The following is a 22,625-nucleotide window of genomic DNA, read 5'->3' on the forward strand; positions in this document are numbered from 1 at the left end:
TTTTTTTTGAGATGGAGTCTCACTCTGTTGCCCAGGCTGGAGTGCACTGGTGTGATCTCGGCTCGCTGCAACTTCTGTCTCCCAGGTTCAAGCAATCCTCCTGCCTCAGCCTCCCAAGTAGCTGGGATTACAGGCGTGTGACACCATGCCCGGGTAATTTTTGTATTTTCAGTAGAGACAGGGTTTCACCATATTGACCAGGCTGGTCTCGAACTCCTGACCTCAAATGATCCACCTGCCTCAGCCTCCCAAAGTTCTGGGATTACAGCCACCATTCCCTTCTTTCCTCCTTTCTCTCCTTTCTTTTGATGCTCTTCTTCTCTCTCCATGGAGGCTGAGAAAAGAATAATTTTCATGCACTGGAGGAAGGGGATCCTGCCCAAACCATGATGGGATAGAGGCAGATCTCTTAATCAGGCCCTTGTGTATCAGCTCATTCCAGAGCACAGAAGCTTGGGTCTTTCACACCAATATCAGAGCAGCTCAAACGCTGACAGCATGTCAGGTGGACTCACCACAGGCCAACATGGGTGACAGGCCACCATCTACTCCCCAACCTCAGGCTGCCCACCCTCGCTTGCTCACAGCTCCAACCAGCATGTCTTTCAAGTCCTCAGACACTCCAGGCTCTTTTCCACCCCAGGGCCTTTGCACATGCCAGTCCCTCTGCCTGGTATGCCCTTTTCCCAGCCCTCCCCTCATTAGTGTCTACTCAGCTGTCAGGCTATAGCTTTGGGAAGATGTCTCTAACTCTCTGAAATGTAACTGGGCAGAAGCATTTATCATAGTTGTAATTAATTAATTCTGTGATTAACGAGTTGGTCTCCCCAGTCAGACTGTAAGCTCGATCAGGGCATGGCTATGTCTGTTTTTTTTCGCAGCTGTGTCTAATGGCCTGGCACAGCAGTCAATCCTGATTGCACATCAGAATCACCTGGAGCTTTAGAAATCAGGGATGCCTGGGTTCCACCTGGGTTCTTGAACATGCTGTTAAACAAGAGCGTGTAAAGCTCACCAGGCGGTTGTGATATGTGTCCAAGGTTGAGACCGCCGACTTGAAGAAGGGGCCCTTGGCTTATGTCCTAGAACAATCTTGAAGCAGTGCAGGGAGTTATATTAACAGTAGGACCTTGCTCCCTTTGCTGGCATACACAATGTATCACTTAAATGTTGTGTTCTACTCTAGAGATTAATTTTGAGGAAATTCCAGAAGAAGAAAATAAAACCCTCATTGTTAAAGAGGAAGACTATTTCTTTCATGAAAGTACTCCCCACACGCCTCCTCCCCTGACACTCCTCTATCCCCTTTCCCGGGTTTATATCACTTTCATTCTCAGGGTCACAGGATCAGCTCGATGTGTTTCTGAAATACATTAACTATTTGGAGTAAAATCCTTTAATTTTTAGTTAAAACAGATCCAGCTATATTACACAGTAGGACACAAAATTCCACATTAAATTTTATTGAAACAGGAGAATTCAAGGCCAGTTCATGCTGGAAGCACCTTTACCTGTCCACCCTCCAGGCTAGCCTCAGGTGGACAGGTAAAGGTGCTTTGCAGAAACTCACCCAGGGGACACCAGGGATGGGACATTTGTGCTGATCTGGCTTTCCCAGGACAAGTCAGTACAAACTGTTCCTTTCTACTCAGTTGTGCTTCCTAAAGGGGAGACAGTAACATGTATGAAAAAAAAAATGCAACCCCTATCACAATAGCACACGAAGTAATAATTCCAATTCCCTGATGGGCTTCTCCAGCCCAACAAAGGAACTGCTGCAGGGAGTCCCAGGACCTGGGAGCAGTTGACTCTGACTGAACTCACTGAAAGAGGAGCTCTCATCAAAGCAGTGGTTCCCCAATTTTTCGGGTTCACAGGAACCATCCTGGGAACCTGTGAAGAATGAAGCTTCCCTTCACACCCATAGGCTTGGCCATAACCAAAAAAACGAAATCACAAGTGGAAGTGGGGACGCTGGCACACTGTGCATTGCCAGTAGGATGGAAAATGGTGTGGCCACGGTGGAGGGCAGAACGGGCAGTTTCTCAACACATTTAAACATGGAATTACCATGTGACCCAGGAATTCTGCTACTAGGTATATGCCCCACATCACTGAAAAAAGGTACTCCAACAGAAACTTGCCCACAAATGTTCCCAGAAACATTATTCACAATAGCTAAAAAGGTGGAAAGAACTCAAATGTCCATCAACTGATGAGGGGATAAACAAATCTGTTATATTCGTACAATGGAATATTATTCACCAATAAAAAGGAATTCAACACCGATATATGCAACAATATGGATGAACCTTGAGAACAGGATGTTCAGTGAAAGAAGTCAAACACAAAAGGTCACACAGTGTATGGTTCCCTTTATCTGAAATATCCAGAATAGGCCAATGCATGGAAACAGAAAGCAGGTTAGTGTTGCAAGGGGCCGGGGAGAGGAGAATCGTGAGTGGGTGTAGGGTTTCCTTCTGGGATGACAAAAATGCCTTGCAACTAAACCGAGGGAGGTTGCACAACATCGTGAATGAACGAAACGCCAGTGATTTGTATACTTGAAAGTGACTGTGCAGCCATAATGAACGAGATCGTGTCTTTGCAGGAACATGGGTGGAGCTGGAGGCCATTGCCTTCAGCAAACTAACACAGGAACAGAAAACCAAATACCCCATGTTCTTAGTGGGAGCTAAATGATGAGAACTTATGAACACAAAGAGGGAAACAACAGACACTGGAGTCTACTCGAGGGAGGAAGGTGGGAGGAAGGAGAGGAGCAGGAAAAATTACGATTCGGTACTGGGCTTAACTCCTGGGTGATAAAATAATCTGTAGAACAAACCCTCATGACGCAAGTTTACCTCTGTAACAAACCTTCACATGTATCCCCGAACCTAAAATAAAAGTTAAAAATTTTTTACATGAAAAAAAAAAGTGACCAATGTTAATTTTTATGTCATGTGAATTTTACCTCATTTAAAAAAAAAATTTTTTTTAAAGAAGCTTCCTGGGCCCTACCATTAGAGACTTTAACTTATTAGGTCTGGGATGGGCCCAAGGACCTGTTTTTTGTTTGTTTGTTTTTTGTTTTATACTTTAAGTTCTGGGGACACATGTGCAGAACATGCAGGTTTGTTACATAGGTATACACGTGCCATGGTGGTTTGCTGCATCCATCCCCCCGTCATCTACATTAGGTATTTCTCCTAATGCTATCCCTCCCCTAGCCCTCCGACCCCCAACAGGCCCTGGTGTGTGAAGTTCCCCTCCCTGTGTCCATGTATTCTCATTGCTCAACTCCCACTTAAAAGCTTATCATCACTAGTCATTAGAGAAATGCAAATCAAAACCACAATGAGATACCATCTCAAGCCAGTTAGAATGGTGATCATTAAAAAGTCAGGAAACAACAGATGCTGGAGAGAATGTGGAGAAATAGGAATGCTTTTACACTGTTGGTGGGAGTGTAAATTAGTTCAACTATTGTGGAAGAAGCGATTCCTCAAGGATCTAGAACCAGAAATACCATTTGACCCAGCAATCCCATTACTGGCTATATACCTAAAGGGATCTATTTGTTAAAAGAACATCCTGGGTGATTCTGAGATAGGTGGTCCCTAGAAACACAGCCTAAAGGCAGGGGCGATTTGTGTAAACAATGCCTTTACTTTGGATAAATCCATAATGACTGATGCTATTTACCTACTGGGTGTCGAGTATCTGCCAGGCACTGGGTTCAGTGCATTTAAACGCACGATCTCAGAATCACATTGCAAGGCAGAAATGAGCTCTTTTATTTTATAGATGAGGAAACGGAGGCTCAGAGAGGCTAAGTGCCCAGGGCACAGAGCTAACAATGGATTCGAATCGGTACCTGTCTGACTTCACAGACCGTATTTTTTCTCTCTCTCTACTCTATGCTGCTGTGTTCTTCAACAAGCTCTTTCAGGCAACAGGAATATCATCTCTGTGTTATATGTGCAAAATGTTGTTTATGTCCCAGACTTAGATCATCTTATTCCAAGGTGTGGTGTTTAGATCTGAAGCCTTAGCCTCCCTGGGAATTTACAGGCTCAGTCCTCACCTCAAGTTTGCTGCATCGGACTTTGCTATCCTCAGATAATTCACATGCACACTGAAGTGTGAGCAGCCCCGGCCTTTCTAGAGCTGTGCTGTCCAATATGGCAGCTACTAGCTGTAAATGGATATTTAAATGATGATTAATTAAAATTAAATAAACTTAAAAATTATTTTATTTTATTTAATTTGTTGAGACAGGGTCTAACTCTGTCATCCAGGTTGGAGTGCAGTGGCATGATCAGGGCTCACTGCAGCCTCAACTTCCTGGGCTCGAGTGATCCTCCTCCCTCAGCCTTCCAAGAAGCTGGGACTACAAGCATGAGCCACCACACCTCTCCTTTAGCAGAGACAGGATTTTGCCGTGTTGCCCAGGCTAGTCTCCAACTCCTGGGCTTAAGCAGTCTGCCTGCTTTGCCTCCCAAAGTGCTGGGATTATAAGCATAAACCACTGCACCCAGCCTAAAATTAAACTTAACTCAGCTTTTCAGTTGCACTACTTTTTATTTTTCTTTTTTAAGAAACAGGCCCTCGCTCTGTCAACCAGGCTGGAGTGCAGTGGCTTGCTGATAGCTCACTGCAGCCTCTAACTCCTGGGCTCAGGTGATCCTCCTGCCTCGGCCTCCCAAAGTGCTAAGAGTATAGGCATGAGCCACCACACCTCGGCCTAGACATTTTTTTTTTTTTGAAAAGGAGTCTTGCTCTGTCGCCAGGCTGGAGTGCAGTGGTGTGATCTCAGCTCACTGCAATCCCAGCTTCCTGGGTTCAAGCAGTTCTCTGGCCTCAGCCTCTGAGTAGCTGGGATTACAGGCACGTGCCACCATGCCCAGCTAATTTTTGTATTTTTAGTAGAGGCAGGTTTTTACCGTGTTGGTCAGGCTAGTCTCAGACACCTGACCTCATGATCTGCCCGCCTCGGCCTCCCAAAGTGCTGGGATTACAGGTGTGAGCCACTACACCCGGCCCTCAAATTTTAAGATGCTCAATAGCCACATGTGGCCAGTGGCTACCATATTAGACAGCACCAAATAGAACATTTCCCTCAATGCAGAGAGTCCTATTGGACAGAGCTCTCAGAGCAGCGTAGCTCAGCTTTGGGATTTGTGACACTGCGGGTTGGATAATTTTGTTGTGGCTAGGGCTTTCTGTACATAGTAGAGCAGTAGTTCTCAACAGGGAGTGATTTTACTCCTCAAGGGACACTTGGCAATCTCCAGAGACACTTTTGGTTGTCACAGCTGGGGGAGTTCTACTAATATCTAATGGGTAGAAGCCAGGGATGCTGCCAAACATCCTGGAAGGCACAGGACAGCCCCCAACAAAGAACTATCTGCTCTGAAATGTCAGTAGGAGAAACCCTGCTCTGGAGTAACCAAGAGAACACTGCCGGTCTCAGCAGAACTGAAGGCAGGAGGCTAAGGAGACCAAAGCACCCCCATCCCTAACCATTTGTCAAATCCCAAGAAGCCTTCAGAACTCTGAGAAGCTACTCTCTGAGACAGCAGGTGTCTATTTTTGCCAAAGATGCAGAATAAGAAGGTCTGGTTTCCAGAATAATCTATAAACTCATTACTAAAATGAAGTCCCGGCCAGGCGCAGTGGTTCACACCTGTAATCCCAGCACTTTGGGAGGCGGAGGTGGGTGGATCACCTGAGGTCAGGAGTTTGAGACTAGCCTAGCCAACATGGTGAAACCATGTCTTTACTAAAAATACAAAAATTAGACAGACGACAGACATGGAGGCGGGTGCCTGTAATCCCAACTACTCGGGAGGCTGAGACACGAGAATCACTTGAACCCTGGAGGCAGAGGTTGCAGTCAGCCGAGATTGGGCCACTGTACTCCAGCCTGGGCGAAAGAGCAAGACTCCATCTCAAAAAAAAAAAAAAAAAAAAAAAAAATCCAATCCCAAGGGCTAGGAAAGGAAGAAATTCCTTTTTGGCATTGATGTTTGGAATGTGTGATAAATTCTGCATGGAAACCACAATCTGCTGTTGGTTAGGTATAGATATATCACTCATTCAATTGTCCATTCATCTATTTATTTATAAATACTTATTGAGCACCTACTATGTGTTGGGCACTCTTCTAGTGTTGGAAATACAGCAGGAAACAAAAGGTCTCTGCCCTTGTGGAGCTGATATTCTAGTGCTTACTTGTATACTTACAATATACAAGTACATAGGCACGTGTGCAATGTCATGGCAGGTGTGATGGGTGTCATGAAGGAAATAAAGCAGGGTAAGGGTCAGAGGAGTGATAAGCCTGGGTGGGGCCTAGCCATGGTCACCAGAAGGGGTGACATCTGGGCATGGGCCTGAATGAACTGACTGAACCAGGTGACTCAGGGAAGAAAAAGAGTCTCAGGCAGAGGACCTAGCAGCTGTGTCCTTCTACTCTTTGGTGGAATGAGCTTGGTGGAGGGAGCCGATAGGTGCGGTCAGAGAGACAGGAGGCCAGACCACAGGCAAAAGAGATCATGGGGGGCTGTGAGCAGAGGACAGATGGAGTCCGATTCACTTTTCACGTGGAGCGCAAACTACAGGAGGCCAAGAGTGGAGAGAGCTGTTGTGTAGTCTTCCAAGTAAGAGAGGGTGCTGGCTTATTAATTAATTAATTAAATCATCAATATTAATACAAATCCTCTACTGGGCCAATGCTATTACTCTTCTATTTCAGATGTATCATGGGGAGACCAAGCATTGCATTCCAGCTACTTCTACAGGAAAATGCATTCTGAGTTCCATGATCAACTTGAAATCTTTCCCATCTACTTTGGTTTTAAGCTGGGGACTGTGTGGTCAGATAGAAGACAGCAAGAAAGGGAGTCAGGGATGAGAGCGGATTAACAGGAGGAAAAAGGGCATCTCCCCTCATCACGCCCTTTTCCCCAGAGTCCCCAGAGAAAAGCGGTCTGGATGGAACCTTACTATCACACTCCTTCCAAGGCTTGCTGGGCGCAGAGATGAGCCCCAGCTGTTCAGCTCCAGGCTGGCTCTCCCAGATGGTGGCACCGCAGCTGTGTCCCAAAGAGAGCTACGGAGTCTTTCTCAGAAGTGGGGAGCCCCTACTTTAGAGTTTCTGAGGATTCAAGACAGTACTGGATCGTGGAGTCAGCGGATGTGGGGCAGAAGAATCCCCACTGTGCCGCTTACAAAATGCACAACCCCAGGCCTGTCACACAATCTCTCTGATCCTCAGCATTCTCCTCTGTAAAATGGAAACCTCTCCGGCCTCTCAGAGTGATTTTGATGGGTCAAAGCAGACAAGGCTGGCGCTGGGTGTGCCCGTTTGGGCATGTGCACCCTTGGGAGCAGGTGCAGATGCTCCATCCTCCGCAGGCACGTGTGTTTGTGTTGTACTCACATCCAGGTAATTTGGCTTTACCCGGGGAAAGGGGCTTCCCTTGCATTAATTCATTGACTCCACATACATGCACTAGGTCTTAGTGCTGGGCTAAGTCCTGTTGGGAAGAACAGTCAGAGGCAGCCCCTACTCTCCAGTAACACATGGGCAGTGTGGGAGACAGAGATGAAACAGGTTCTACTAATCTTCCTTCTCCTTCAATGCCTGGTGGCCCGAAGAGTTTTCTTGCCTTCAGACTAGAGCCACCAGCCTTTTGGGGCCTACAGATTCCCCTCATCTACCCATAGCTTATAGCCTGGACCCTGGGGCAGTGCCCTCTGCTCATTTCCAGACTGGCAAGCAGGCCTGATTGTTTCTGCTGAAGAAAGAAAAGATGGTGAGAGAAAGACAGGGCTGGCTGGGCAGAGAGGGGAATCAGTGGAAGGTTTGCCCTCAGTAAGGCTTTCCTTCCAGCACCCACTTCCAGGACACTCACTTGTGACCCTGAGATCACCTGGGGTTCGGCATCTCTCTGGTGCTTCCCAAGGAACGTCTTCAAGAGAAGGCTCCAGCTCTGAGTCATCTGAAGCAGAGAGGAGACCTTGTAAAAATAACTCTTAAGTATGAGGCTCCTGTATTCATATTATTCACGATACAAAGAACAAAAAAGCAGGGCAGGAAGCAGAGGAGGAAAGTGTCGTTCACATCAGTTTTCTTCATATGACAAGCAGCCAGGAACTCACTTGCTAAGCCCCATCTCTGTCTCTCTGTTTCTCCCTCTTTCCTTGGAGTGATTACATAAGCTGGAAAGGGGGTCTCCTCTGCACCATCCTGACTCTCCCACCAGCCCCTCTCCATCTGCCGCTTGTAAATCTGAGCCTTCCCAGTAACCCTTACCGGGATGCAAACGTGCTCAAGTTGTGCCCTCTCCAGGGATGTGGGCCCCAGAACATGGAACTCCTGTGAAGACCCAAGGGCCTTCGCTAAGCCCCAGGTGTGGGATTTCTGGCACTGTGACTATGTGAGGGAGAACCTATGGGGGAGGCTGGCAAGGTTGGCCAGATCCCTGAAGGCATAAGTGGTGGAGCTTCCTTGAAAGACCTTGGATTTCAGCATGTTAGGATATGTGGGCCTGGGGAACTCTCCTGGTCATATTCAGGACTTTCTGGGCTCCAAGTGGAGAGGTGCTGCAGATTTGCTTCTACACTGCTTTCTGGGAGCCAGGGTCTATTACAGATCATGGAGGTAAGGACAGGGATTGTGAAACAAGGAAGAGCGCCTAGTAAGAGGAAAAGCAAAGGACTTAGACCAGGAGCCGGGAGAGATGAGAAATAAACTAGATCCTGGGGGACAGGGAACAGTCGGAGATGCGGTCCTAAAGGGTGTGTTTGCACTTATCAGACATGGCCCTTTCTGGAGAGGTGCCATCGTGATGATCCTGACCGCTTGTGGCTTTTAATTAAAGACAAACTAAATACTTTTAGACAAATGCACATACATATTAGGAAACAAAAACCTCCACCATAGCATGGTAAGTATAAGCTTCGGCTAAAGTCAGAACTCCAGCGAATGCCAGTAAAAAGAACTATTAGCAAATTCACTGCTTCGTGCTTCGTAAACATCTCTATTCACAAGAAAACAGGCTTTAGTGTATGAGTCTACCCTGATGAAATTCTTCATCAACATAAATTCCTGGTGTTACAACAAGAAACCGAGCTCACCCGATGCTTTCAAATGTGCACAGTTTAACTAGGGCAGCGGTCCCAGCAAGCCTTGCAAAGTTAAGCTCATGTATCTAAAAAAATACTGCTTGAGTGCCTCAATGCTAGGCATTGTTCTCCGTGATTGGCATACAACAATGAACAAAGATGACAAAACTCCCTGCCTTCATGGAGATTTCATTTTTAATAGGGAGAAACAGAAAATAAAAATCATCATAATTAAAGTGTATAGTGTATTAGATGGCTGTAGACGCTATTGGAAAAAATGAAATAGGAAATAGGGAAGCCCTCTCTGAGCAAAGAACTGAAGGAATAAGAACAATGAGATTTGGGGAAAGAGCATTCTAGGAGGAGGCACAGCAAGGGCCCTTGCGGTGGATACACGCCGGATGTTCCTGAGAAATTAGAAAGGTGTGGCTGGAACCATGAAAACCAGGAGGTAAGTGGTAGGAACAAGGTCAGAGATGCTAGAAATGACTTTAAAACAAAATGGAAGGATAAACATGATGGAGCAAATGGGTTGGAAGCATATGGTGCTTAGGAAAGGCCAAGGTAAGGAGGCGTCATTTGAGCTGAGACCTAAATGAGCAGAGCATGAAGATGTGAGGAGAGAACATTCACAGCAGTGGGGACAGGGAGTGCAGTGGCGAGTGTGCCGTGGGTGGGAGGCGGGGGCGTGGTAGGAGGGGTCTCCAACATGTAGGGTAGTGTTCTCCAACTGGAGTGATTTTGCCTTCCAGAGAACATTTGGCAGTGTCTAGAAACACTTCTGTGTCACCACTAGGGAAGTGCCATTGGCACCTGGGGGGCAGGGATGCTGCTAAATATTTTCCCATGTGCAGGACCATCCCTTTCAAGGCAAAATTCTCTAGCTCCAAATGTCCATAGCACCAAGGTTGACAAACCCTGGTGCAGGGCCTCATAAGTCACAGTAAGAAGTCTGGGTGCTCACAGAAGCACACTCCAAGGACTTTCTAATGCCTCATGCCTGCTGGAGTGCCATCTTTACACGTGGCACATCCAGATCTAGAGTATGCATGTTGGGATGAAAGAGAAGGGCACTAGGATTGGCTCTCAGAGCACAGAAGGAGGGGTCGAGGCAAAGAAGCTGTGACGAGGTCACCCCAACCTAACTTGGAGCCAAGAGGGAGCCCCTGCAGTAGAGACAAAGGAGGTCAAATGAAGAGGGGCCATGAGGCTCTCTTCCAGCAGCTGATGTCCTTTAAGGGACCAGGTGGGGTCCTGGGTCAGGACTGGGGAGAGGAGCCCCTTCCCACCCCCATCCTGGCAAAGTGGCTGAGGGCTAGAGAATGCTGCAGGTCTGGCAATGTGGAAGGCACAGGTTAGGACCAGTGTGCAGACAGCTTCAGGCTCAATAAGGACATCGCCAGCAGAAACACAGGCAGAGGCAGAAGAGAAGGACTTGGGTGGGGGTGCTCTCCCCTGGTACCTGGAAGATGCACATGAGGAACCAAAGGAGGCCTAGAAAATAAGAGGCTGTTTTGGGCTGATCTAAGATTTGCTTCCTCCTGCAGAATGAGTTGTTCTCTGCTCCACTAGGGGTGGGGGGCTCTGGACGTCAGGCTGCCTGGCTAACAGGTCTACACAAACGGCACTTCAAGTCACAAGCTATTTCATTTCTCCCCCAAAGTCAAAAAAGTCCATGGGTCTGGGGAAGTGGCTGTGATGACCAATGACTCTGGCATGCAGTTAACCCCAAGCATGCCCCTCCTCCTCTCCACATTGCTCATCGTGATGATTCATCCAAAGAGGCCGGTCCGCCTCAGTGGAAAGAAAATCTAGGCGAGGGTCTCATTACTTAGAAATGGGAAAAATGCCTCAGTGTAGGAGCAAACTGGAACCCTTCCTGGTCACTATCTAAAGAAGCTTTTCTAACTCGGGGAGTCACAGTGACTTTGTTCTAACAAAATTTTGGATCGCATTTTCAGGTGCATGTTTATGTCTGCGCAAGCAGGCAGACACCTTCATTAATGCTCTTGAAACCACCTTTGCAAAGATCATGATAGTGAGAGAAGTCTAGCATGGCTGACTCCATCTTGCCTCTAGCCTCAAAAGTCAGTTGCCCTCCTTCATGCCTGGGTGTAAACTAAGCTAACCATGGGAGGAACTTAGTTTATTGTTTAACTTTGAAGCAAGATGATACCTGTTCCTTCCTGAAATGAACCCCCTCCTTGCTCAGGGACCAAAATCACCTTTGTAAAATTAATGAAGCGCCACAAGATTAGGGTTCTGGGAGGGGCGTGATTCTGCTAACATGTAGATGTAGCTGAATGATAACCAGCCAATGCCCCCCAGCTTGCCTTTTTATAATCCCTTGCTACTCAGGAGTCATGTGGCCAGAGGTCACAAGATTTGTGACTTCCCCAATTGCTCCTATAGATAACATCACGACTGTAGAACCTAAGATGGGTCTTTTGAGATGCTTTTCAGACTTTCGCATTCTGCAACCAACTGACTCTATGTGGACCCAGGACTCATGACGACCTGTCCTGTGACCTCCTAACGTGGAGGCTGACTCGGCCTACAAGGACCATTTTCCACACCCCTATGATTTCAACCCTCACCAATCAGTAGCACCCATTCCCCTGTCCACAGAATTATCCACAGAACACCCTAGCCTCTGAGTTCTCTGGGAAATCGATCTGAGCAATAACGCTGGTCCTTCTGCTTGGCTGGCTCTGCCTTAGTTCAGCTCTTTGTCTACTACAACACTGTGGCCTCACTGAATTGATTTTGTCTGTGCAGAAGGCAGGAGGAGCCTGTTGGGTAATTATGCCCTCACTCAGCACTAGTTTCCTCCTCAATAGTTTTTATTTGTTTGTTTGTTTGTTTTGAGACAGAGTCTTGCTCTGGTGCCCAGGCTGGAGTGCAGTGGCATGATCATGGCTTGCTGCAGCCTCCATCTCCCAGGCTCAAGCAATCCTCCCACCTCAACCTCCCAAGAAGCTGGGACAACAGGTGTGCACTATCATGCTCGGCTAATTAATTACTTTTTTTTTTTTTTGGTAGAGACAGGGTCCCACTTTGATGCCTGGGCTGCTCTTGAACTCCTGGGCTCAAGAATCCTCCTGCCTTGGTCTGCCAAAGTGCTGGGATTACAAGCATGAGCCCTCAGGCCTCAATAATTTTTAAAATAACATTCTTCTCCACATATAAAACATATTCACTGTAAAAAATTTTAGAAAACAGATACAAAATAAAAAGAAGAAAAATCCCATCACTTGTTGAGAATTTTTTTTTTTGCCAAAGTTTTTAAGATACTATAGTCAAGATCGTATTGTATACATAATTTTGAATGCTGCTTATAAAATAAGCATTTTGTCATGTTATTAAAAGTTCTAGGCTAGGCACGGTGGCTCATGCCTGTAATCCCAGCACTTTGGGAGACCGAGGCAGGCAGATCACCTGAGGTCAGGAGTTCAAGACCAGCCTGGCCAACATGATAAAACCCCTGTCTCTACTAAAAATACAAAAATTAGCCAGGCGTGGTGGTGTGTGCCTACAATCCTGGCTACTCAGCCAGGAGAATCGCTTGAACCTGGAAGACAGAGGTTGTGGTGCACGGAGATCGCGCCACTATACTCCAGCCTGAGTGACAGAATGAGACTCTATCTTAAAAAAAAAAAAAAAAAGTTATTTGTAAATATTAGTTTTAACCATTGCATAATAATTAACTCGAATGGTACTAGAATCAGAGGCCCATATTCTTCAAGGTCTTATTTCGCTGAATACAGGTAATTTTAAGCCAACTCCCAACACTGAATACAGAAAATTGCTGAGCACTTACTACTGTGTACCAGGCACTCCACTCCGACCATGCTGGGTGGCTGTGGGGAGGGCTAACGTTGGATGAACGTAGGCAAAATTTATTTCTTTTCTATAGTCTTGGAATCTCTATACTTGGTGGAGGGTCATATTCCACTGTTCTCAGTGAAACAGCCAAGACAAACCCTTCACTCAGTTGAGAGGAAGCTCCAGGCTCTAGTTAGGGACTGGAAATAAAGGAAATGTGGGTCAGGTCCCAAGAAGCCGAGGTAATATGGACAACTGAGGCTCCAGAGTAGATACTCAGGGGCTGGACAACTACAGCCTGCAGACCAATCAGCTGCCTTTTTATGTAAATAAAGCTTTATTAGAACATAGCCACACCCATTCATTTCAGTATTGCCTATGGCTGCTTTCAGATGCAAGGAGTAGAGTTCAGTGGTTGCAAGAGAGACCACATGGCTGCAAGCCCAAAATATGTAGTACCTGATCCTCGAAGACAACATTGGCTGATTCCTGTATTAGGAGGCCAACCATCCTCCAAAATTGATGCTCTCCCTTTTTTAGCTGACAGTCCCCATTTAGAGATACTATGAAGTGTGGCCAGCCAGAGACTACATTTCCCAGCTCCTCCTGCAGCAAGGTGGAACTCCCTGACTAGTTTTCTCCAATGAAATGTGGGCCAAGTAACCTGTGTCGCTTTTGGGCCAAGGTGGTTAAGAAGTGGGTGAGCATTCTCCATCTTCTGTTTCCCTTCCACCTGAATGGAGAGTGCTCACAGGCCTGTGGCAGTGATTCTCAATCTTTTCTTCATTGTTGCCCTACTAAGGAGCCTTTTTAGACATTTCTTTCCCTGATCACTTTCCTCCATGACATTTTCACACCACAGATATACTCTCTGTCTGTTTATGTACCATGTAGATGCCTGTGATTTATGCATCAAAATGTAAGATTTTTCAGCCTCCAAGATCTTTGCCCCCTCGGGGGTGATACTGTCCCCATTGAAGATACATGCTCCAGGGTACAGCAGACTGACAGATGCAAGGCACCTAGACCCTTAAATCGTCTCGTAGAGGAAAGCCAGTTATAACCAGAAACGCTTCCATTGACTGTTACAAGGGCAAGAAATAAACTTCTTTCATATGAAACTCCTGAAATGCGGGAGATGATTACAACAGCTAATGTTGCCCTAACCAACACAAGCTCTTTTTTTTTTAATTGCATTTTAGGTTTTGGGGTACATGTGAAGAACATGCAAGATTGTTGCATAGCTACGCACATGGCAGTGTGATTTGCTGCCTTCCTCCCCTTCACCTATATCTGGCATTTCTCCCCATGTTACCCCACCTCACCTCCCCACCCCCCCGTCCCTCCCTCATTTCTCCCCAACAGACCGCAGTGTGTAGTGCTCCCCTCCCTGTGTCCATGTGTTCTCATTGTTCAATACCCGCCTATGAGTGAGAACATTCAGTGTTTGATTTTCTGCTCTTGTGTCAGTTTGCTGAGAATTATGGTTTCCAGCTTCATCCATGTTCCTACAAAGGACACGAACTCATCATTTTTGATGGCTGCATAATATCCCATGGTGTATATGTACCACATTTTCCCTGTCCAGTCTATCATTGATGGGCATTTGGGTTGGTTCCAGGTCATTGCTATTGTAAACAGTGCTGCAATGAGCATTTGTGTGCACGTGTCCTTAGAGTAGAACGATTTATAAACCTTTGGATATATACCCAGTAATGGGATTGCTGGGTCAAATGGAATTTCTATTTCTAGGTCCTTGAGGAATCGCCACACTGTCTTCCACAATGGTTGAACTAATTTACACTCCCACCAACAGTGTAAAAGACCAACACAAGCTCTTAATTTGATTGCTTAAAAAAAAGTATGAGCGGGGCACAATGGCTCATGCCTCTGATCCCAGCATTTTGGGAAGCTGAGGCAGGAAGATTACTTGAGCCCAGGAGTTCAAAATGAGCCTGGGCAATGTAGGGAAATCCTATCTCTACAAAAAAATTTAAAAATTATCTGGGTGTGATGGTGTGTCTGTGGTCCCAGCTACTTGGGAGGCTGAGGTGGAAGGACTGCTTGAGGGCAATTGGTGGGAGATCAAGGCTGTGATCATGCCACTACACTCCAGGCTCGGTGACAGAGTGAGACTATATCTCAATAAAAAGATAACAAGTTGGATTCAACAGACATATAATAATAGACTATATATATTATATTAAATACATTATATTATATATAATTTTTGTTTTTGTTTTGAGATGGAGACTCACTCTGTCACCCAGGCTGGAGTGCAGTGGTGTGACCTCAGCTCACTGCAACCTTGACCTCCCGGGTTCAAGCAATTCTTCTGCTTCAGCCTCCCTAGTAGCTGGAAGAACAGACACCTGCCACCACGCCCAGCTAATTTTTGTATTTTAGTAGAGACAGGGTTTCACCATGTTGGCCAGGCTGGTCTTAAACTACAGACCTTAAATGATCCACCTGCCTCAGTCTCCCAAAGTACTGGGATTACAGGCGTGAGCCACCATTCCCGGCCATAAATAAATTATATCATAGTATTATATGTCTATTCAATCCAACTTTTAATGCTACATTTACCCCTTTAGGATTTAGGAAACCTGTCCTAAATCCTAAAGGAGTAAATTTAGCATAAAAGTTCCTACTTTATGTGGTGTTTAGCCTACTGGCTCTTAAATTGAGATAGGCCAAAGATTTAAACAGATTAAAGAAGGGTTGAAATGAATTCTGAGCACAATCTAGTAAAGATGAATACATTAACTGCATTCATTTATAGTCTCTCCATCTGGACACATCACCACCAAAACAAAAGTGAAAGAATGTTGTTGTTGTTGTTGTTGCTGTTAAGACAGAGTCTTGCTCTTGTCGCCCAGGCTGGAGTGCAGTGGCACAGTCTTGGCTGACTGCAACCTCTGCCTCCTGGGTTCAAGCAATTCTCACTGCCTCAGCCTCCTGAGTAGCTGGGATTACAGGCGCCTGCCACAACACCTGGCTAATTTTTGTATTTTTTTAGTACAGACGGAGTTTCGCCATGTTGGCCAGGCTGGTCTTGAACTCCTGACCTCAGGTGATTCCCCTCTCTTGATCTCCCAAAGAGTTGGGATTACAGGTGTGAGCCACCATGCCCAGCCTAAGAATTTTTTTTTAAGGCATAATTTCAACAATAAAGGGAACAGGTGAGGGCTACCCAGGACAGACATTGGGACAACTTTCTGGAAAACAGACAGAATATGGAAGATTAGAAACTGATGATGCAGGAAGCCTGAGCTCCAGTGCTCAAATATTATGAGATTCCATTAGCCTGGCAGAATGGCCAGAGTCTCATGACTCAGAAATGCCAGAACAGTGGAGGGCAGGAATCAGATGTGACGCTGAAAAGAGAGAAATTTTATAAAATCTGGTCAGAAGAGTTGCACCCTCCATAGGTAGCTCATGAGGCAGCCAGGTATCTATTCCAAGCAAAAAAAAAAAAAAAAAAAAAAAAAAAAAAAAAAAAAAAAAAAAAAAAAAAAAAAAAAAAAAAAGAAAAGAAAAGAAAAGGAATTTCCTTCTCTGGAGAAACTTAATTACTTAATTGACCACCCCCAACCCTGAGACACCCCCACCCCATGCTCCAAAAAAAATTGAGATCCAGGAAGCAGTAGAACCAACCTAGTAAAGTAGATCTAAATCTCAGGTAACAGTTCAGTAGCACCCCAGAATGCAATAAAATTTGAGAATAATACAGGTCAAATTTGAGAATAGAGGACCCTGGGAGAAAGGGGAATATATAAAATACCCAACTGGCTAGAGAGTTTGAGAGAAAAAAATGAGGATATAATAACAGGAAATAGTTTAAAAAAAAAAGGCAATGAGAAACTCTTGGAAAAATTAAAGCTGTAAAAGAAAGTATTCATAGTATATTACTTGGCTCCAAAGAGAATAAAACATCAAGCATCAGAGTCACACACTTAAATGCCTTCAGAGTCAGGCAAGTAAGTAAATAAATGAGCAAGTCAGGTACAGGAACACTTGCATATACTGTGAGTGCTACACACTGTGATAAACTAGAGCAGGAATGCCTATTCTAAAGGGGACAGCCTCTAGCAGAGTGTTACTATATGTGGGAAGTCAGACCATATGTGCCAGAACTTCCAATTTTTGAAACAAAACCCCAAACTCTAAATCTTTTATAAAAAACTCTACCAATTTTTAAGTGTTGTCTGTAAGCCTAAAAAAAAAATCACTAGGCAAATCAAACAAGTATGTCCAACGGTGAATTGTCAGTGTGCAACCTATCATTTGTGCAATCACAATAACGTAAGCCCTATCTGCTAGTTTTTTAGCCTTTAAGATCAACCTGTAGATAAAGCATAAAACACTGAATAGCAGTTACAAAATAAAAATGTAAATGTTATTGATCTCAACAACGTAAAAGTAAAAGCAGAGATGACAGAAGGTGGAAAGTAGAAGGCAAATTAGGTAAGAATGCAAATACTGCCACCTTACTGCATAGAGACTCAGGAAGTACCGTTGTTAAGAAACAAGAAATATGATAGGAAGAATCTTACTTATAAAGGTAACCAGGCAGAGGAACTATAAATAATAATATAATTTTGTTGCAAGGATGTGGGGAGGAGAGGTAGAGGGATGGTATAAGGGAGTTAAATTGTTATCTATCACAACAGAAAATCAGCAGGTAATTTCTAAAATAGGAGTAAAATTAAAGCACATTATTTAAAATATGGAGGTAAATGCCAAAGGAAAGAAAAATTGAGTTAAAATTGCCTCCAAGGAGTGAGTCTGCATTAGGAAAGGAAGGGGGCAGGAGACTTATTTTTATTATAAATTCTTCCGAATGCAAACGCTCTTCCCCAAATAAAGCAAAATGCTCTTTTCAAGAAAATAACACAGATCAATTCATGGGGTTGCCTAGTGGGACAGATAACTAAGCCTATAAGTTTGACTCTCAGTGAGATACTATAGATAACGATCAAAAGATTTTAAGTAAAAATTAATAAATGAACAAGTTACAGAGGTGTGGAGAAGATTGAGGCCACCAGCAATATATGGTGCAGCACCCAGAGACTAACATCAGAGGAACTTGTTATCACCCTTAAGTATGAAGGGCAAGAAGGTAGAACAGTGTTACTATAGCCAATGCTTCTGGAGGACTGAGAAGGGGCTGTAGCTGTAAGACAGCCATTGACAGAGAACTGATGAGGCGGAGAGGAAGTAGGGGAATTAATGCTCCCTGCTTTCCTCCTGTTCTTGGATCTCCTGCTGGTGCCTCCCACTGGCCAAACCCAACCACACCTGGAAGGTAAAGTAAAGGAGCCTGGTTGACACAATCCACTGGGGTTGGCCTCCCCGGCCACAGCAGGGCAGAGAATGGCGCTGGGAGGACAGAGGCAAGCAGAGGATAACTAGCACCTATTCTCACACTCCCCATACCCTGCCCTCTCCATTGCCTATCTGAATGGAAAAAATGGATTTGACAAAACACGTATTTGTCTAAGAGTGGTAAATTCTAACCTTCTAGTTCAGCAGCAGAACTAAGGGACTGTCAGGAGGTGCAACGTCTCCTCAGTTGTTTTTTATTTTTTAATTTCAAGATGAAGTCTCGCTCTGTTGCCCTGGCTGGAGTGCAATGGTGCGATCTCAGCTCACTGCAACCTCTGCCTCTTGGTTCAAGCAATTCTTCTGCCTCAGCCTCCAGAGTAGCTTGGATTACAGGCACATGCCACCACACCCTGCTAATATTTGTATTTTTAGTAGAAATGGGGTTTTACCATATTGACCAGGCTGGTCTCGAACTCCTGACCTCGTGATCTGCCTGCCTCAGCCTCCCAAAGTGCTGGGATTACAGGCATGAGCCACCATGCCCGGCCTCCCCAAGTTTTCATTAGTGATATTGATGGATAACTTCCATAGGTCAGCCCTGCATTCTGTTATTGGAGAGAGGAAAGATACCTATGAAGCAAGAAGCCCAGCAACTTGACAATAGGGAAGGTGAGGCAACCATGGAGAAAGTCCAGGATACAAGGTAGCATGATGAGCATCCAATGAAAAGTGCAATTATAGGTGCCTCCAAGCCCCAAACCAGGAGGTGACATGTCTTGCCAGGTTTTCCTAAGCAGGTGAGCCTTGGTTGCCCCCAAAATTTAAGTGGAATTAGACAGAAGAAGGCAGCCAGTGAGACATGTGTAGGGACAGCGAGCAGGTCTACCTGGTCACAGGAGGAGGAGGAGTGAGAGATGGGCTGTTTGCCAGGCCAGAGCAGTGCAGTAGGGAGAGCTACATGCCAGGCTCAGGAGTAGGAACTGTATTTCAGAACAGATTGTTGCCAAAGTTTTCTGATCAAGTTATATGTCTAAGGCAACAGGGACATTACATGGATGGGATGCACTTGGCATTTGTTGAACCAACATTAAAGAGAAGGTGAAGATGTAAAGTAGGAGACTTGCTAATCTTGGTATTCCCATGTCCTAACACAGGGTCTGGTCCATAATTAGTGCTCAGAAAGAGCCAAGTCAAGAATGCAATCCCATTTACAGCAGCCCACCTACCCAAATACCCAGAAATACATCTAAAGAAGGAGGCAAAATATCTCTACAAGAACTACAAAACACTGCTGAATGAAATTACAGATGACACAAACAAATGAAAAAACATTCCAGGCTCTTGGGTTAGAAGAATCAGTATCATTAAAATGTTCATACTGCCTAAAGCAATCTACAGACTCAGTGCTATTCTTATCAAATGGCCAAGACCATTTTTCACTGAATTTGAAAAAATGATTCTAAAATTCACATGAAACCAAAATGAGCCCAAATAGCCAAAGCAATCCTAAGCAAAAAGAAAAAAGCTGGAGGCATCACATTAGCTTACTTCAAACTATACTACAAGGCTATAGTAACCAAAACAACATGGTACTGGTACAAAAACAGATACGTAGATCAATGGAAGAGAAGAGAAAACCCAGAAATAAAGCCACACACCTATAACCAACTGATCTTCAACAAAGTTAACAAAAACAACAATGGGGAAAGAACCCCCTATTCAATAAATAGTGCTGGGAAAACTAGCTAACCATATGCAGAAGATTAAAACTGCACCCCTATTTATCACTATATACAAAAATTAACTCAAGGTGGATCAAAAACTTAAAGGTAAGACCTCGAACTATAAAAATCCTAGAAGAAAACGTAGGAAATAGTCATCTGGACATAAGCCTTGGAAAGGAATTTATGACCAACTCCTCAAGAGCAATTGCAACAAAAAAGAAAATTGACACGTGGGACTTAATTAAACTGAAGAGCTTCTGCACAACAAAATAAACTATCAACAGAGTGAACAGACAACCCACAGAATGGGAAAAAATGTTTGCAATCTATGCACTTGACAAAGGTCTAATATCCAGAATATATAAGGAACTTAAATATATCAACAAGAATAAAAACAACCCCATTAAAAAGTGGGCAAAGAACATGAACAGACACTTCTCAAAAGAAGATATACAAGTGACCAAAAAGCATAAAATGCTCAACATCACTAATCATCAGAGAAATGCAAATCAAAGCTTTAATGAGATGCCATCCCACACCAGTCCAAACGGCTATTACTAAAAAGTAAAAAAAATAACAGATGTTGGTGAGGCTGTGGGGAAAAGGGAATGCTTGTATACTGTTGGTAAGAGTGTAAATTAGTTCAGCTACCATGGAAAGCAGTTTGGAGATTTCTCAAAGAACTAAAGATATAACTACCATTCAACTCAGCAATCCTGTTACTGGATAGCTACCCAAAAGAAAATGAATCCTTCCACCAAAATACACATGCACTCATATGTTCACTGCAGCACTATTCACAATAGCAAAGACATGGAATCAACCTAGATGCCCATCAACAGTGGATTGGATAAAGAAAATGTGGCCCATATATGCCATGGAATGCTATGCAGCCATAAAAAAAGAATGAAATTGGCTGGGTGTGGTGGCTTATGCCTGTAATCCCAGCATTTGGGAGGCCAAGGTGGGAGGATTTTTTGAGCCCAGGAATTCAAGACCAGTTTAGGCAACATATTGAGACCCTGTTTCTATGAATAATTAAAAAAAAATAAGCTGGGTATGGTGGCTCACACCTGCAATCCCAGCACTTTGGGATGCTGAGGCAGGAAGATAGTTTGAATCCAGGATCTCGAGATGAGGCTGGAGAACATGGTGAAATCCTGCCTCTATTTAAAAAAAAAATCCAAAAATTAGCTCGGTGTGGTGCTGTGCACTTATAGTCCCAGCTACTCAGGAGGCTGAGGTGGGAGGATGGATTGAGTCTAGGGGTTCGAGACTGCCGTGAGCCATGATAGCACCACTAAACTCCAGCCTGGGGCCACAGAGCAATGAAATCACATCCTTCACAGCAACATGGATGCAGCTGCAGACCATTACCTTAAGTGAATGAACACAGAAGTAGAAAACCAAATACCACATGTTCTCACTTATAAGTGGGAGCTAAACACAGGGGTACACATGGATGAGAACAGACACAGAGGACTCCAAAATGGGGGAGGGTGGCAATGGTTGAAAAATGTCCTATTGGATACTATGTTCACACTCTCGGTGATGAGTTCAGTTGAAGCCCAAACCTCAGCATCACACAATATACCCTTGTAACAAACCTGCACGTGTACCCTCAAATCTAGAGGAAAAATTGAAATTAAAAAAAAAATTCAGTGTAACACTGGCCAGGCGACTGGCTTGCCAGTTGGCTGGCTAGATGGAAGGGGTGACAGGGGCCCATATGAGGGTGGTAGCAATGCAAATCAATCAAATGAAATCAATAGGATTTGAAGCCTGGATGAGTCTCAGACTGTGCGGGTCTGACGCCCGTCTCTCTTGGAAAGTGGGAGATTATAATACAATTGCTTTATCACTCTGCAAATATTTCTCAATTTGTGAGGGCATGTTTGGTTATTAACAGATTGTGCAACAAATTAGACACAGGAAACAAACCATGAATGACAGAAAAGTGGGTGGGTCCCAAGGCAAAGCCTCCCCTCACATACAATCCAGGAGAATGGGACCAGACACCCTGGCTTGCTTTGCTCTAGGATTTGATCATTGCATTCTTTATAGCCCATCTCAGGAGGGTGACAAGGAGCGAGATTCCCTTTCCATGGGGCTGTTTCTCCACCACGCACCAATGTATCATCTATCACCACAAGCTTGTTTTTAACCAATGGTCTTGGCAAAAATGATAGAAAGCAAAACAATGCTCTTGCATTGTGTTTCAGAATAACAACAGCTGTTGAAATTAAACAGCCAGCCTGGTAGCCTAATAATGCATCAGAACAGTTTCCTCAAAAGGTGCCATCAATAGGCAAGGGACTTTTGGGTGCTCACCTCTTCCAAACAACATAACCAACCACTTTCAATTATATGGGACTGCTGCCTCAAATGCCATAATGCTTCTGGCCAGGTATAGAAGCACAGCATCTCTTCTAGCAGCAAGCCAAAAAATGATTTTGAGAGTCTAGCCAGAATCCTTGAGACATTTAAGATTCCTCTGATGCTGGGCTGGGTGCGGTGGCTCAAGCCTGTAATCCCAGCACTTTGGGAGGCCAAGGTGGGCAGATCACGAGGTCAGGAGTTCAAGACCAGCCTGGCCAACATGGCAAAACC

At 44.7% G+C, this 22,625-nt stretch overlaps 1 protein-coding gene across 16 annotated transcripts in view; it reads right to left on the reverse strand.

Annotated features, from left to right (window-relative positions):
• Positions 1-22,625, reverse strand: part of TRERF1 (transcriptional regulating factor 1) — a 237,929-nt gene that overhangs the window by 86,674 nt on the left and 128,630 nt on the right. Inside the window, exon 4 of one of the 16 annotated variants that reach the window (XM_037745300.1) lies at positions 7,926-8,012. The exons of the other annotated variants lie outside the window; for them this stretch is intronic. The gene's annotated coding sequence lies outside the window, so the exon portion shown is untranslated. The remainder of the gene's footprint in view (positions 1-7,925; positions 8,013-22,625) is intronic. 16 annotated transcript variants of the gene reach the window in all.

Source organism: Cebus imitator, unplaced genomic scaffold, assembly GCF_001604975.1.
Source record: "Cebus imitator isolate Cc_AM_T3 unplaced genomic scaffold, Cebus_imitator-1.0 Scaffold197, whole genome shotgun sequence".
Classification (NCBI taxonomy): Eukaryota; Metazoa; Chordata; class Mammalia; order Primates; family Cebidae; genus Cebus; species Cebus imitator.